The 16254-nt window shown below is 36.7% G+C and overlaps 1 protein-coding gene across 1 annotated transcript in view; it reads left to right on the forward strand.

Annotated features, from left to right (window-relative positions):
* The window catches only part of EIF3H (eukaryotic translation initiation factor 3 subunit H), a 107598-nt gene that overhangs the window by 16543 nt on the left and 74801 nt on the right, over positions 1-16254 (forward strand). The gene's annotated exons all lie outside the window — the stretch shown is intronic.

A 16254-nucleotide genomic window follows, 5' to 3' on the forward strand; every position in this document is an offset into this window, starting at 1 on the left:
TTTCAGTCAAGAGTCTTTGATTGCATCAAGAAGTGTTTATGCATACTCCGAGGTTAGCATTTTGCTTGGGAGCTCACTCATTGGAAGAGTGTTCCTATGACTTGGCCAGACAAGACTCTGGATAGCCTTTAAGGAGCTGTGCCCCCCCCCCCTCCAAAAAGAAAAATCAACCCAGATATATGTTGGTGCTTCTCTCTGTCTCTCTGGTAACTATGTGTGTATTGGCTTGGTCAGACAGCTAGAAGCCTGTCTGTTGATTTGTGTTACTACTCTGTTAATTTAATTTCTGCTTATAATTTATGTTTGTATTTTCTCTGAAGTTTAGGGTGCTGGCTTTTCCCCCTGAACTAAGTGAATGATATATGTATGTTTAATTAAAGTAAGATTGTTAACCCCTTAAAGTTGCTTTCCTTAGAAAAGCAGATCAAAGAACCTGTGCTAGCAGCCCATGTGTGCTGGTGTTATTGACCTTACACAGCCACAGTAGCTTCAAGCAGCATCGTTGTTATACTGGTCTAAATGATATTGTTAGAATCTTGTGGTATCTGGGTTTTTTAGTTTCATTATGGGAATTTTAGATTTTCCTATCTTATTTGGGAGTCAGGACCACTCCTCCTGCGGTTTTAGTTTTAGTAGTGTTTTAATTTTTTAGTCTTGTTTCAGTATTAACCTCACCTGAACAAAAGTTGGCACATGGGGTATAAAAGTTTACTTAGAACCTTAAACATACCTTAGATTAGAAGCCAGAGGAAGAATTTCAATTATGAATCCTTGTCAATATGTAAATCTTCCTTGATCAGCCTAATTGTGAATCCTGTAAATGTAGTTAAATCTGTAGCCTAACTTAGTTTACCTATAGAGCTTCTTTGACAAAGTTTGTTTCCTTAGGGGATGCATGAAATTATGACTTAGTTCAACTTTTATAAAATTGAGGGAAGTATGGAATTATGTATCTATCTTCTCTTTAGCTTTTATGGCCTAAGAGGAATGTACAGGATTGCACTATGTAAGAAACCTTGTTAGAATCTTCATGAATGTTCAAGGTTTCTCTGAGTCCTGACTTTGTGCTTGAGCATAAAGATAAAAACCTAGGTTTTTACTTCCACGGTTTCTGCCTTGTGGTAAATATATATTTGGCTGCAGCATAACAGTTATAACAATAATTAGTAACTTTCATTCATTCATTCATTTATTTTTGCAGCGGGGAAGGCAGGGCAATTGGGGTTAAGTGACTAGTAAGTGTGTCAAGTGTCTGAGGCCGAATTTGATCTCAGGTCGTCCTGACTCCAGGGCCAGTGCTCTACTCAATGTGCCACCTAGCTGTTCCCATTTAGTAGCTTTTAAAGTTAGAATAAATGAAAAAATCATTAAGCACTTGGAGAGCTAGTGGACTCAAGCATTAGACCTTTCTTAAATTTTCATTGATTTATAAATTTGAATCTTAAGTTCTAGTTCTGGATAGTTCTGAATTCTGAATAAACTAAAACTAAAATTGGATATACTAACTCCAAATGGTGTAAGAATTAAGTGAGAAATCTTAACATTTGCAATTTTCTTTGCTATGTGTTAATCAGTCCATAAGCATTTAGTATGTGCCATGCCTTGAGCTAAACACTGGGGAAATGAAGGCAAAAAACTGGCCCCAGTTGCAAGGTATTTATATTCTGATGGGGACAACATGCAAACAAGTACATAGAAACAAGATGTAATTGAAGATAATAAGAGTGAAGGCAGTTGTGTTTAGGGGGATCATAAAAGGCTTCTTGTAGAAAGTGGGGTATTAGCTGAGATTTGAAAGGTGACATGCTCTGTGCAGTAGAGAGCTCGCCACGTCAGGAGGACTTGAGTTCAAATTTGGTTTCAGACACTTACTGTGTGACTGTCATGTCACTTACCCCTATTTGCCTCATTCTTCATCTGTAAAATGAGCTGGAGAAGGAAATGGCAAACTGCTCCAGTATTTTTGCCAGGAAAATCCCTAATGATGTTATGGAGAGTTGGTACAATTGAAATGACTCAGTGACAATAACAGGCAGCAGAGATGAGGAGGGGGAGCGTTCCAGGCATGGGAGACCAAAAATGCTGGGAGCTCAGAGAATGGAGTGTCTTGTTTCAGGAATGGCAAGACCAATGTCTCAGGATAACAGAGCACATGAAGTTAAGGTATGAGAGGATGTAAGCTGTAAGGTATAAGATGTAAGTAAGATGTAAGGAATAAAAAGATGTAAGGAGTTTGGTTTTCCAGGATCCATGGTCATAACGATCTCTTGTTCGCAGGTCTTGGGTGAGTTCTGTGGCTCAAAACATCTCTACCATGACCTGTGTAGATTGTAGGGGTCAGGTGTCACCCATTTAGATTGTAAAGGTCAGGATCCTGAGGGGTGGAGTGTAAGTATAAAGCAAGTGGGCATTGGTGAGTGAGTGGAGAACCTTTAGGGTTGAAATGTACAAGCTAGGATGCTGTGTGTGCCTTCACTGGCCCCCATCAGGGCATGGGAGGAATCTGTGTTTGCTTCAACTGGTCCCCATTGAGGCTTGAGGGGATTTAGGGGAATGCACAAGTTGTGCCTGTCTCAATTGGCCCCATCAAGACATAGGGGGAGTTGCCCCACCCTTTTCACTGGCCCCTGTGAGAATAGTAATTAGGGAAGGCTGTAGGAGTTGGTGCTCAGCAACCCTTGTGAGAAGGTTAGACAGAGTAAGTCTACATGGTTTAATTAAAGTAGGATTCTTAACCCCTTTGAAGTTGTCTTTCCTTTATAAAAGCAGATCAAGAACTTGTGCTAGCAGGCCATCCTGGGTGTGCTAGGGTGCTTGCTAACACAGAAGACTGGAAAGTTATGAAGGGCTTTGAATGCCAAACAAAAGATTTTATATTTGATCTTGGAGAATAGGGAGCCACTGGAATTTATTGAATGTTTTTATATGTGTGTGTGGGGGGGTGTGTGTGACTTGGTTACATCTGCACTTCAGGAAGATTACTTGGTCGGTCGAGTTGAGGATGTACTGATTTGGGACTTGTGGCAGGTAGACCAACTGGCAGGCTTTTTTTAGTATTCCAGGCATGAGGTAATGGAGGCCTACACTAAGTTGGTGGCAGTGTCAGAGGAGAGAAAGGGGGCATATGCAAGGTAAAATTGACAACAGATTGGATGTGAAGTTGAGGATGATAACCTAGGTTGTGAACCTGAGTGAAGGCGAGGATGATGAATACTCTCAGGAGATAAATGGAAGTTAAGAAGAAGGAAGGATTTGTGTGTAGGGGAAGATAACTGAGTTTAAGATGTTTATGGAACATCCAGTTTGAGATGTTCAGTTCGCAGTTACAGGTGTGAGACTGGTGGTCAGGAGAGAGGTTAGAGGTGGATAGGTAGATTTGAGAGTCATCAGCATAGAGATTGATAATTGAATACATGAGAGCTGATGACATAACCAAGTGAATCATATGTAGAGGGAGAAGAGAAGAGGGCCCTGGGTAGAACCATGAGGAACTGGCTACGGTTAACAGATGTGAGCTGAATGAAAATCTAGTAAATGAGACTGAGATGGAGTAGTCATTTCGGTAGGAGGAGAACCAGGAGAAAATAGTGTTTTAAAAACCTGGAGAGAAGAGAGTTTGAGGAGAAGAGGGTGAGACAAGAAGAGTGAAGTTTGAGTAAAGGCTCTTAGATTTGGCAATTAAACGATCATTGGTAACTTTGGAGAAATTTCTCTTGAATGATGAGCTTAGAAGTCTGACAGTACAGAGTTAAGGAGAGAATGAGAAGAAAGGAAGTGAAGATATCATTAGAGTTGATTTTTGTTCATGTAAACCATTTATATTTTTTCAAAGTATATATTTACAAATACCTAAGATTCCAAGTAAAAATGGAAGCTTAATATGAGAAAATTATCATTATTAACTGAATGGCTGTTATAACTCCAGGTAAAATGTTGGCAAAAAATGCAAAAGATTGGGCTAGAATTAAATAGATTTGGTGGACCTGTGAAGTAGTATAAAGGACTCTTAAAATGATGAAAAGTGAAAGAACTGAAGGTGATAAACTAGGTTATAAACTAATTAAAGTTATTGCATCTCATGCACAGATTAGGATTTTTTTTCCAGAATAGCAAATGAATGGTTTTTTTCTTTTGAGCAGTCTCTAAATATAATAAACATTTAATAATATAAATTATATTTTGCTATATTTTTACGCTTATGGTACTTTTTTCCTCCCATTGAATTTCCTGTGGTTATTCCCCCCCCCCCCTTTTTTTTTTTTTACATATTTGCACTTCATTTAACTTAATTTTGGACCACCAATAATACTGAATATCTTCATTAAACTGGAATATATTACAGAGATTACATTGATTAAGTGCAGTGAAGCTTTTTAGCTAGTACAGTATGTGTCAGAAACAAAATACCATTTTTGTGTTATTGAAAACTTCACATTCTTTCATATGAGAACTTTGTAGTTCTGATTTCAATCCCGTTTATTACTTAACTTAGCTATTTATGAAATGGAACCCTTATCCCCGTTGAGCCATAAAGTGTGTTTTATTAAAGACTAATACAGCTCTCTGTTTTTCAAATTTATATTCTGGCAATAACTGCTTTCTTTCTTCAGTGTCAGAAAAATGATTTAGCTTTACCCAAATAAGAAAACTGCCAGGGTCACAGATCAGTCATTACAAGAAGCCAGAATTAAATGAAAGCCTAGATATTTGCCTTTACAGAATATGCTGGGGGGGAGATTTTGTGGTATTACAATTTTTTTGAGAATTAAATTGATCTAAAATAATAGCTTCTCTGAAGTTGATTGATGTGAGAGTTTCAGGCTATGGGTCTTTAGCTCTCAGAATTTCTAAGATTGCCTTAAATAAGCCAAGTAGAAGTTGTCCGTCCTATTCCTGTCTGACCTTTTTTCCTACTGGCTGATAGCTGTGAGATTATATCTTTGCCATTTTTACTTCACTTCTTTTAAGAAACATTTTGAATGGCCCTAAGGCTCATTCTTGATAAGTGACATTGATATGTCAGAGGGAAATTACATTTATAAAGATAGTCAAAAGCATAATAACTGGTAGGACACTCTATTTTTAGAATTTCTGAAAAAGTGGTCATCTTGAGACACAGTTCATGTTTATGCAACTCTTCCAATAATTCAATTATTTTAAAGGACCGTTTATTTTATTAAGTGCTCATTATGTGCAAGACACTGTACTAGACACGGGATCACAAGACAAAAATATGACCATCCCTGGCTTCAAAGAGATAACATTCTAGTGGTGGTGGGGTGATAGGCCCGTTGCAGATAGAAATTAGTATATGCAAAGGAATTTTGCGAGAGAGGAGGGTATTAACAACTAGGGGTATCGAGAAAGGCTTCTCATAGGAGTGGATTGCCTAAGTTGAAAAGTGTTAGGTATTTCAAGAGGTGGAAGTGAAGAGAGCATCACAGGTATAGAGGACAGACTATATAAAAAACAGGGAAAAAGAAGATGTAAAGCATGTAAGAGGACATAAGTCTGGAAAGATTGGATGGATCCAAATTGTGAAAGGCTTTAAAATGTTAAATAGAGAAGCTTGTATTTTATCTTAGAGACAGTAAAGAGCTATTGATAGTTCTGGAACATGTGAATGACATCGTAGTTAGTACTATGGGAGACACAATAGGTATCTGTCCTCTGCTCTCTTTCCCTCCTTTTTCTCTTATCTTGTTGGGTGATCTCATCCCTCTCCTGTGTGTTGTTACTGTTTCCTTGCAGATGATTCCTAGATCTATATATGCAGTTCTAATCTCCCTTAACTCCTTTCCTCTATCACCTATATCACTTTTTGGACATCTCAAAGTAAGTCCAAAATGGACTTATTCTTTCCCCCCAAATTCTTGCCCTCTACCAAACTTCCTATTACTCTCAGGCACCATTGTTTTCCCTGCCACCCAAGCTTCCTTTTCACTACAACTCATCTTACTCAAGTGGCTCTCTATTATCTCCAGGATCAAATGTAGAATCCTCTGTTGGCTTTTAAATCCCTTCAAAATCTTACCCCTTCCTCCTTTTCCTGTCTTGTGCTTTTCCACTTGCATTTAATTCCTCAATAGCTGAATGGATAGGAGGGTGATAAAGAGGGAAGAGTTGTGATGAACTGAGGTAACTGGGTGATTGGAAGGAATAAAAACAATAAAATAAAATAAAAATTATCAGCATCTAGGGTAGAGTAGCATGACCTCCAAAAAGGATGATTGTGTCAATGGGAGTAATAGTGAGGGACAGAGGTAATATAATGTACCTGTTTCAGATCTGGGACTCTTTCCATCTATCTCATGCTGGTTTTCAGATGTACCAGTTATTAGAAGATTTTCAAGCATTATTAAACATGAGAGGTAATGTGCATCTTCTATCTGATTCTGAACTTGGGGGCCAAACAGAATAAGACTCAATCCCTCCTCTGAATGACAGCCTTCAAATAATTGAAGGCATCAGATATCATTTCTGCATTGTGTTTTTTCACCAGGCCAAACATATATTTGACACTCATATGTCATAGATTCAAGGCCTTTCACCATCCTGGCTGCGCTCTTCTGGACACCTTCCAGGTTATCCATTTCTTTCTTAAACTGTGGTGACCGAATTGAGCCAGTTGGCTGCTGCATCCCACTACTGACTGATTCATTTAGATTTCATTCCACTAAACCCCCAGATCTTTTTCAGAACTAATGTCTAACTAAGACTTCCCCTCATCTTATACTGGAGAAGTTCATTTTTTTTTTTGGTACCTAAGAGCAAGATTTTTCATTTTTCCCTGTTGAATATCATAATCTTAGATTCAACCCAGTGGTCTAGTCTGTTGAGATCTGTTTAGATCCTTATTGTCATCTACTGTGTTAAACAGTATAGAGCCAAACACAGGTCCTTGGGAGGCATTTCACTGGAGACCTCACTGACATCGAACTCTTTGAAACTGGCCATCCAACCACTTCTAAGTCTACCTGATAGCATTATCATCTAATCTATATCTTTCCATTTTATTCACTATATCAAAAGTTTTGCTAAAATCCAGATAAACTGTATTTACAGCATTCTCCCAAATTACTAACTTATTGAGACCTCTATTTTCTCTAAGTTCTCTATTAATTATTTTTACAAGGTCATTTTTTATTTATCACATTTGACTCAGGTGTTCCCCAATCAATGAGCATTTGGGTTTTTAGTTTTTCTGTGTATATTTTGTATGTATGGACTTTTCCTTTCTTTGACTAATTTTATGCTCTATAATAGGAGGCTGGGTCAAGGATTATGAACTTAAAATTTAGTCACATTTCTCACATAATTCCAAATTGTTTTGCAGAAGTGTTGGACTGATTCACAGTGCCACCAACAGTGTAATTAGTGTATCATTTTCCTTATAGGCCTTCCAACGTTGATTTCTTTTTTTTTTCCCCCATTTTTACCAGTATGCTGGATATGAGATGAAAGAGGTACAATGTTCTTTCCTGATGGATTTTTTTTTTTTTGAGGAAATTGAAATGAGTGGTTGGCAGCAAACAGATGATACTATGTATTTACATTTAATTTCTCAGCACGAATTTTGCAGTTTTTTAAATGTTTTTTTCCATTACATGTATAAAAGTTTTTAATGTTTAAAATAGTTTTGGAATTCCAAATTCCATCCTTTCCTCCCTTCCTTACATTCCCCTCCATGAGATAGTAAGCAATTTGATGTTATACATGTACAACCGTGCAAAACATTTTCATACTAGTCACATTGTGAAAGAAAACACAGACCAAAAAAAAAGTGAAAAATAATATGCTTCAGTCTGCATTCATACTTCATCAGTTCTTTCTCTGGAAGCAGAGAGCTTGTTTTTTTTATCATGAGTCCTTTGGAATCATCTTGCATCATTGTATTGCTGAGAATAGCTAAGTCATTCACAGTTCTTCATTGAACAATATTGCTGTTACTGTGTACAATATTCTCCTGGTTCTGCTCACTTACTCTGCATCCATTCATGTAAGTCTTTCCAGGTTTTTCTGAAAACATCCTGCCCATCATTTCTTATAGCACAATAATATTCCATTACAGTCATACCATAACTTGTTCAGCCATCCCCAGATTGTTGGGCATCCCCTCAATTTCTAAATCTTTGCCACCACTAAAAGAGCTGCTATAAATATTGTACAACTAAATTATACAAATAAATCCTTTTCCTCTGTTTTTGATCTCTTTGAGATACAGACTTAGTAGTGGTATTGCTGTCAAAGGGTATGCACAGATTTCTAGCCCTGTGGGCATAGTTCTAAATTGCTCTCCATAATGGTTAGATCCATTCACAGTTCTACCAACAGTGCATTAGTGTCCCAATTTTTCCACATCTGCTCTAACATTTATCATTTTTCACTTCTATAATTTTAGCCAATCTGGTAGGTGTGAGATAGTATCTCAAAATTGTTTTAATTTTCATTTCTCTAATCAATAGTGATTTAGAATATTTTTCATTTGATTGTACATAGCTTTGATTTCTTCTTCTGAAAACTGCCTGTTCATATCCTTTGCCCGTTTATCAACTGAGGAATGACTTTTATTCTTACAAATTAGACTTAGTTCTTTTATTTGAGAAATGAGGCCTTTATCAGAGACACCTGCTGTAAAATATTATTTTTCCCTCAGCTTTCTACTTTCCTTCTAATCTTGGCTGCATTGCTTTTGTTTGTGCAAAACCCTTTTAATATAATCAAACTTTTCCATTTTTACATCCCATAATTCTCTCTGCCTCTTGTTTGGTCATAAATTCTTCCCCTTATCCATAGTTCTGACAGGTAAATTATTCCATGCTCCTCTAATTTGCTTATGGTATCACCCATTATGTCTAAACCATCTGCCCATTTTGACCTTTTCATGGCATACAATGTGAAATGTTGGTCTATACCTAGTTTCTGCCAAACTGTTTTCCTAGCAGTTTTTGTCAGAAGCGTGTTCTTGTCCTTAAAACTTGGATCTTTGGGTTTATCAAACACCAGTCATTTTCTGCTGCATATTGTGTACCTAATCTATTCCACCACTCTTATTTCTTGCCAGTACCAGATAGTTTTGATGATAACCACTTGTAATACAGTTTGAGATCTGACATGGCTAGACCACCTATCTTCCCATTCAGTTTGTAATTCTTTAATGGGAATTTGCTATTTGGAGACATTGGAGTATTTTAAATCAACTTTTTTTGATGCCTTAACTTTAAAAAATAATCCTATTTAGTTGTGGGTTATTTTTGCCTTTAGATTCTTTTGTTGAGCTCAGCTTGTCCTGATAGTTTTCTTTTTTGCCTCTTAGCTGGCCTTGAGGCAAGATCAGAATGCCTTTCTTTGGAGGCTAGAAATTGGCTCTTTCAAATATGTGTAACTGATAATTTCTTTTAATCATTCTGTGGTGAATAGGTTTTTCTCTACTCCTTCAATAAATATGAGCATGTCAAATTAAAATATCATTTCTTTTTTATAGGTTCATCAATTAAAAGTTTTTTCTCTTCACTGTCAGCATCTTGGAATTGCTAACTTTGTGACATTTATTTCAATTCTCTTTCAACATTAAGAATATTCCTGACTTTCTTGAATCATTTCTTGTAGTCAATATAATAATGTTTCATCCTATCTGATAGATAACCTGTAACACAGAAAAACATTCCTCCCTTTGACCATGCATAGATAGAGTGCTAGGACTTAAGTCAGAAAGACCTGAGTTAAGATTTGGCCTCATACACTTAGTAGCTGTGTGATCTTGGGCAAGTCACTTAACCTTTGTAGGCTTCTATTTCCTCATCTGTAAAATGGGGACTGTACTTGTACCTACCTCCTAGACTTGTTTCGAAGCTCAAGTGAGATAATAATTGTGGAGTGCTTTAGCAGTATGCCTGGCGTATAGTAAACTCTATATAAAAAATGAGCTGTTATTATTATTAAGTGGGGTACAGGTTTGCTTTTCTCTCATGTGATAGTAACTTACTTGTATATATATTGATTCAAAGTTTACAGTGACCTTTTTTTCCCACATGACTGCGATGAGGCTTAAGAGTTATCCTGTAGTTGACAGACTGCTGAACTTTGAGTCTGGAAAACCTGTGTTCATATTCTACCCTAAGTGGATGCCTAATAATGTGACTGTGGGCAAGAGAGTTAGCTTACATTTATTCTAAGTTTTCTCATCTGCAAAATGGGTAGATAAACAGGATTTCTGTAGTGGTCAAAGGAGATAATTAATGTAAATCAAATCCTTATGGGTCACATGAACAATCTCCCCAGTTTGTTGGTATGGAATTATCTAGTGGCTTCCTCTTGGGACAAAATTGGGCTCCCTGGTTCTAAGACTAATAGTTTAACTTCTCAGTAGTTTAAACACCTTACTCCTTACTTTGCCCCTAACCTGGAAAAATGTGATCTCTGTATTCCGGTTTTGTTAAGTGCTATGCTTGGGAAATTATAGATGTGGCAGGCTTTGTTTACAAATGGAAATTTACCAAGTCTTGAGAAAAGCTGTTTTTGCTTTGCTGTAGGTGCTTGCTTTAATTCACTGGATCTTTATGTGAAAATAATGATAATCATAATATCCAACACTATAATAACCATAGTTCTTTAAAGTTTTCAAAGCACTTTGAGTAATCTCATTTGAGCCATGTAACAGAACCGCAAGGTAGATTTTGCAGGTATTTTGTATAGTCCCGTTTTATAGGTGAAACTAGAGGCTTAGGAAGGAAGGAAACAAGCCTTTAGTAAATGTTTACTATGTGCCAGGTGCTTTACAAATATGTTATCTGATCCTCACAAAAGCCTTGGAATGTAAGTGCTTTTGTTATCCCCATTTTACAGTTGAGGAAACTAAAACAAAGGGTTAAAGTTAATTGTCTAAAGTCTAGAAGCTGGTAAGCCTCTGAGGCTGGATTTGATTCCTGATTCCAGTCCCAGCTATCTATTCACTGTACCTTTAGCTGCCCCTTTGGCTAAGTGGCTTCTTTAGAATCAGATTTAAAATATCAACAGCTAAACTAATTTTTGTAGTAGACTATCCAAAAACTTCTTAGTGTCCTTGGCGCCCTTTTGCAACACTGCCAGAAGCAGAAAGAGGTAGCATAAGACTAAGACATTTTGTATTTTTTTTTATAGGTTGCCAATGTCAAATAACATGTAGTAGTCAACCTAATGATACTGGGTCTCATTGAATTTTGGTAGGCTGGTCTTTGGAGAATAAATATATATAGTCTGTTGCTAGGTCCATCATTTAAGCTTTTCTGGTTTGGCAGTAGACCTTATCATTAAATAATATTTCACAAATTACTTCCTCTTGGTCCTAACACTGATTTTAGAGCAGTGATTTCTGGATTCCACTGTCATAGTCAGTTAGTTGAACTATGTGAAACTTTTCTAAAAGAATATTTGAGTAAATTTTCATATAGCAGAAACTGGTCTCTAGATTAGGATATTTTAAACTTTAGCGTATTCGATAATATCATTACAAAGATTATTTTTTCAAGTTTTATTGATATCTTTTGTTTTTTATACCAGTCTTTTCTTGATTTTTCCTTTGCTTGACTATCTCCACCTCCCCTAGAAAACTAGTTAAGGAAAATGAAAGAACAATGGAATCTTAACAGGATGGGTTACATTCTGCACTAGAAAGTATGTTTTTTCATGTGATTTTTGTGTGTGTGTGTGTGGGGGAACTGTGAGGAATGAAAAAACCTGAGAAACAGAGTTTCTGGGTAATTAAGAATCAATTAATTAATAAGGCTAGCTAATAATAAATTGATGTTCACTCGTTTCTCTTGGCGACCAAAGACCCCCAATGGAGACCCTGAATGCCTTTGTAAAATGGAATGCCCCTGACAAGTGAAAATTAACCCTGATTGGTAGACATTTAATGTTAAGAAAGTGGGCTTGATTGTGGGACTTGGCTGCCCCCAGCAATTTGGACAGAGGAATCCTCCATCCAGAGCACTCTGGTTGGTTTTCTTTCTTCATGAGCTGGGTCACCCTAAACTGTAATGGGGGGCTAGGGGGTGGGGTCTGGGCTATGAACTGCCCTAAACTGGGTTCTGTTTACACTTTAAACAGAAGTTAAGTCTCCTAGTTGGGTGGGGTCCTGTTTAAGATCCAAGAGAAGTCTTGAGGGTTAGGGGTAATCTCAAATCTGCCATGTTCTTCAGAGGCTCACCTTCCATTGGAGCTGGGACTCAATGAAGAAATGGAAGAGAAAAGCCTGTGTCCCAGTTTAATGATTGCTTATTAATGTAATAGAAAAATAACTTTCTCTAATCTGAGTTTGCCTTTTAGTTTTGCTTTTGTGATATTGAATCATTGATTATGTGTTGCTGTTCTTACTGGTTACTTCACTCTGCTTCATTTCTTGGAAGTCTCCCCAAGTTTCTTCAGGTTCTACTTTGTTGATTATTGCTTAACTGTAATTTGCCCAGCCATTGCTGAATTTGCATATCTTGGATTTCAGGTTTATTGATACTACAGAGATTACTGCTGTGTAAATATTTTGCCTAAATATGAGACCTTTCCTTCTATTTGACTTATTTGGGCTATTTGCCTACTTAGTACTGAGATCAGCTAGATATGAACAATTTACTTTTCCTGCATAATTCAATATTGTTTTTCAGAATTATTGGTTCAGTTCACTGCTCTCCCACTATAAATTACTGGGCCTGTCTTCCCATAGCCCCTGCAGTATTGACTGATTTCTTTTATCTTTGCAAGTTTGCTTGGTGTGAGTAGAAAATTCAGAGCAAATTTGCATTTCTGTTAGTGATCTGGAGCATTTATTCATGTTTTTGTGTAGATAGTTTGCAGTTTTTCTTTTGAAAGCTGTTTTGTCTATGGGGAATAGCTCTTGGTCTTATATAAGGTATCCCAGAAGTCTTAGTGCAGTTTTTAAGCTTTAATTAATTACATAGTTTAACAATGTACTTACTACTTAAGAAGCTTAATAAGATTTAATAGCTTAAACTGCACCAAAAACTTAGGGACAGCCTGTGTGTATTTCCCCAGAAATCTTGAATATCATACTTTTTTCCTGAAATATACAAAGATTATTTTGCTATTGACAATCTTACTCTATTTTGATTTTGTTTTTGCAAAGACTTTTATATTTTTATCTAATCAAAATTATTTATGATTGCTTTTATGCCTTGCTTCATTCTTTCCCTAACCACTGTTTGTTACAGTTCTAATATTTTGGATGTGACTTTCATAGATAAGTGGCCCCTATTGCTAGTGTATTGTGATAGATTATATAAAGTACAGGTTTAAATCTGTTTTCTGCCAGCCTTTTCTAGTTTTTCAAGGAAATGTGGATCAATTTAAAAAAATGAATTATTGTTGAAGTCCTTTTTGTTTAAACAGTCATAAATAATACTCCAGCATGTTCAGCTAACCTATATTCTAGTAAACATGACTGTTCATAAAAGCACATGGGCTATTTAGCTACATTAAAAAATAACAACTATAACAGCGTTTCCATTCCTTAGGGTATGAACTTGGTAGAGTAAGCTGGCAGAAACCAAAGTAATGAAACCTAACTTGAAATAAGTTTCTCAAAGCTTCTACTTAATCTTTGAGGGAACGTTTTAAAGCACTATTTAAAGACAAATTCAAAACAAAGTTCATTTTAAAAATATGACAGTTATGCTAGGCCTCTTTTATGAGATTGACAATTGACAGATCAGTCTTAGGGGTTATGCCAACAGGAACAAAATTCTTTGCTTTTCATTTTCTTTTTCAGAGCAGAAGATTTAGCCAAACAGCTTTGTTTCTGGTGCCTCAGTTCACAAACATCTATATCTAGGCCAGTTACAACTTGATTTTTATGTACATACAATTACAGTTAATCTTTTCCTCTTTTGAATTAAGAATTATATGCTAGTATCCTTTTTTTTTTTTGCTTATTTTCACCCTTTGAGAAAAAGAAGGTTCAAAGAAAGGGCCAAAAGAATTTTTATTTTAAAGAATCAAATGATTCTTCCTGATGCTATATTCATTACTGAGTGCATAGTAGTCTTAGGCTGTGTCTATATGGAATAATAAAGAATAGGAATAAGAATAACTCCTTGTAGCATCATCTCAGAAGACAACATCTGGTTGACTTCTTGCAGTTTGGGATTTCTTGCTGAGACTCTTCCAACTGAGAGCAGTTAAACCTCCTAAGAATGACTATATTTTAGGAAATTTTAGGAAACATCATTGTGTAAGGTGTGTGCCAATGGGAGTAGGAATGAGACAAAATGCAGGAAGTTCAGAACAATTTACCTTATAGGCCAATTTACTTATGGCCTTTTGAAGTATCTTCACATAGTTTATGGAAGTATCTTTGTTTATGTAACCAACCGTTTGGAGAAAGGAAAATATTCAGTAAAATTTCAAATCTGCTCATTAGCATGAGGTCAAGCCCTATGCAGAAAATTCAGAAGTGCCCGAAGTGTTAGCCATTTTATTCTATAGTCACCAAAGAAAAAGTGCCCCTTCCCTCTAGTTTCCTCCTATTACCAAGGACTAATAAGCCTTCAGAAAAAACTTGAGCCCCTTTAGCACAAGTGAGGAGCCTTTCTTTCTGGAGTCACTGATCTTCAAAAGAGAAATCAGCCCAGAGAGAGAGAAGTTAAAAAAGTAACTTCAGCCTTTTTTTTTTTTTTTTTTTGAAATACGTAATGTTCCATTTGCCTTCTTTTTCCATGATCAACATGAAACAACTCTAGTAAATAAGATTCTTAATTTCTATAGTATTCACAATTAAAAGGACAGAGGAAGAAAGAAATGTAGAGAGACAGCAAAGTAAGTGTTTCAGGGAAAAGCAGGTTTTGGAGTGAAAAGATAGAGGTTTGTTTCCTGCTTCTGCTACTTACTTCTGTGTGACCTTGGGCAGATCACTTCACTCTGAGCCCTTTCTGCATAAATAAAATGAAGGTGTTGGATTAGATGGTTCCTTCCAGCCCTGTGATCTTAATACTGACAGAAAACCTGCATCGAGAGACAGCCTTTCATTGGGGTAACATCTCCATCTTGTGGTTTCTATGGACATTGCCATTAAAGGCCTAAAGCTGTATTGCATTTTTGTGACTAAAACTCTCCCAAGGAAAATACCATGCAGATCAGTGTTGCCTTTCTGTCCTCTGATAGAACCCTCCACCCTTCCTCAAGAGTTTGTGGAGAAATTTCCACACTCAATAGCCTTATTCTCTTACTGCCTCTTGTGGGAGAGTGGGAGTCTCTGTTCCTTCTACTAGGATTGGGGTGGGAGGGAAGAAAGGAGTGTTTATCCCTCCATTACCTCCCTAGCTTTCCCAGACTTCAAATAAGAGAGGAGCCCTTGGCCTCCTTTCTACTTCTCACTACCCTGTTGACTCCTGCTCTGGCTGAGAAGGGTATCCATAAGTCATTTCTGAACACTTCCATAGATTCCACCACAGGAAAAAGGACTGTCTTAGTAACCATTTCTAACAAGTACTTTGTTCTAAACTTGTTAAATTGCATTTCTAGTTAACAGATTTAAATGAGTACTATCACTCTTCAAGGTTAGAATGATTTACTGGGTATTTGCTTCATCAGCCAGATCAGTCAAACTTAAGTTTAGGATTTAATCAGCCCTTTTAGGGAGATGCCTGATGCCATGCCAAGAAGAGTTATAGGGGAAGTTTCAAACCAGGTCTCCCAGCTCAGATCTTTAGCGGGCGCTGTACTACTACCACATAGCACAAACATACTATCAAGAAAAGGATGCCAGCCTTTGGAGGTGCTATGGAGGATGGCCATCACCACTATGGCCAAAATATAATTTGTTACTTTTTACATGCTTCACCGTGTGTGTTGACATCCCCCTACTTCCCCCAGTTCAAGATAAAGATTAGCAACTGAATAGCTAATTGATAATTGAATAAAGGCAGTACTATCAAGTGAAAAACTTCTTCTCAAAATGTTGAACTAGACAGTTTTTCCAAGTCACTATGGCTAAAACAAACAAAAAAAAAAGAACTTACCAGCCTTTTGATTGTTAAGGGCCTGAACTTATTAGCCAGGATACACACATTCTCTCTCTCCCTTTGCCTCCCTGAGTTTTTTTCCTTGAGTGGTCACTCTGTCTCTGTCTCCCGCCTCATCAGTGCATTCCTCTATATTAATTACATTTTATTATTGCTTCTAATTTTTTTTATCAATTGAATTCGGTAGTATTGCAATCTATTTTCTTTCACATAAAAGATTTTGGAATTCTGCAAATACCTGTAA

Source organism: Trichosurus vulpecula, chromosome 1, assembly GCF_011100635.1.
Source record: "Trichosurus vulpecula isolate mTriVul1 chromosome 1, mTriVul1.pri, whole genome shotgun sequence".
In the NCBI taxonomy this organism is placed as follows: Eukaryota; Metazoa; Chordata; class Mammalia; order Diprotodontia; family Phalangeridae; genus Trichosurus; species Trichosurus vulpecula.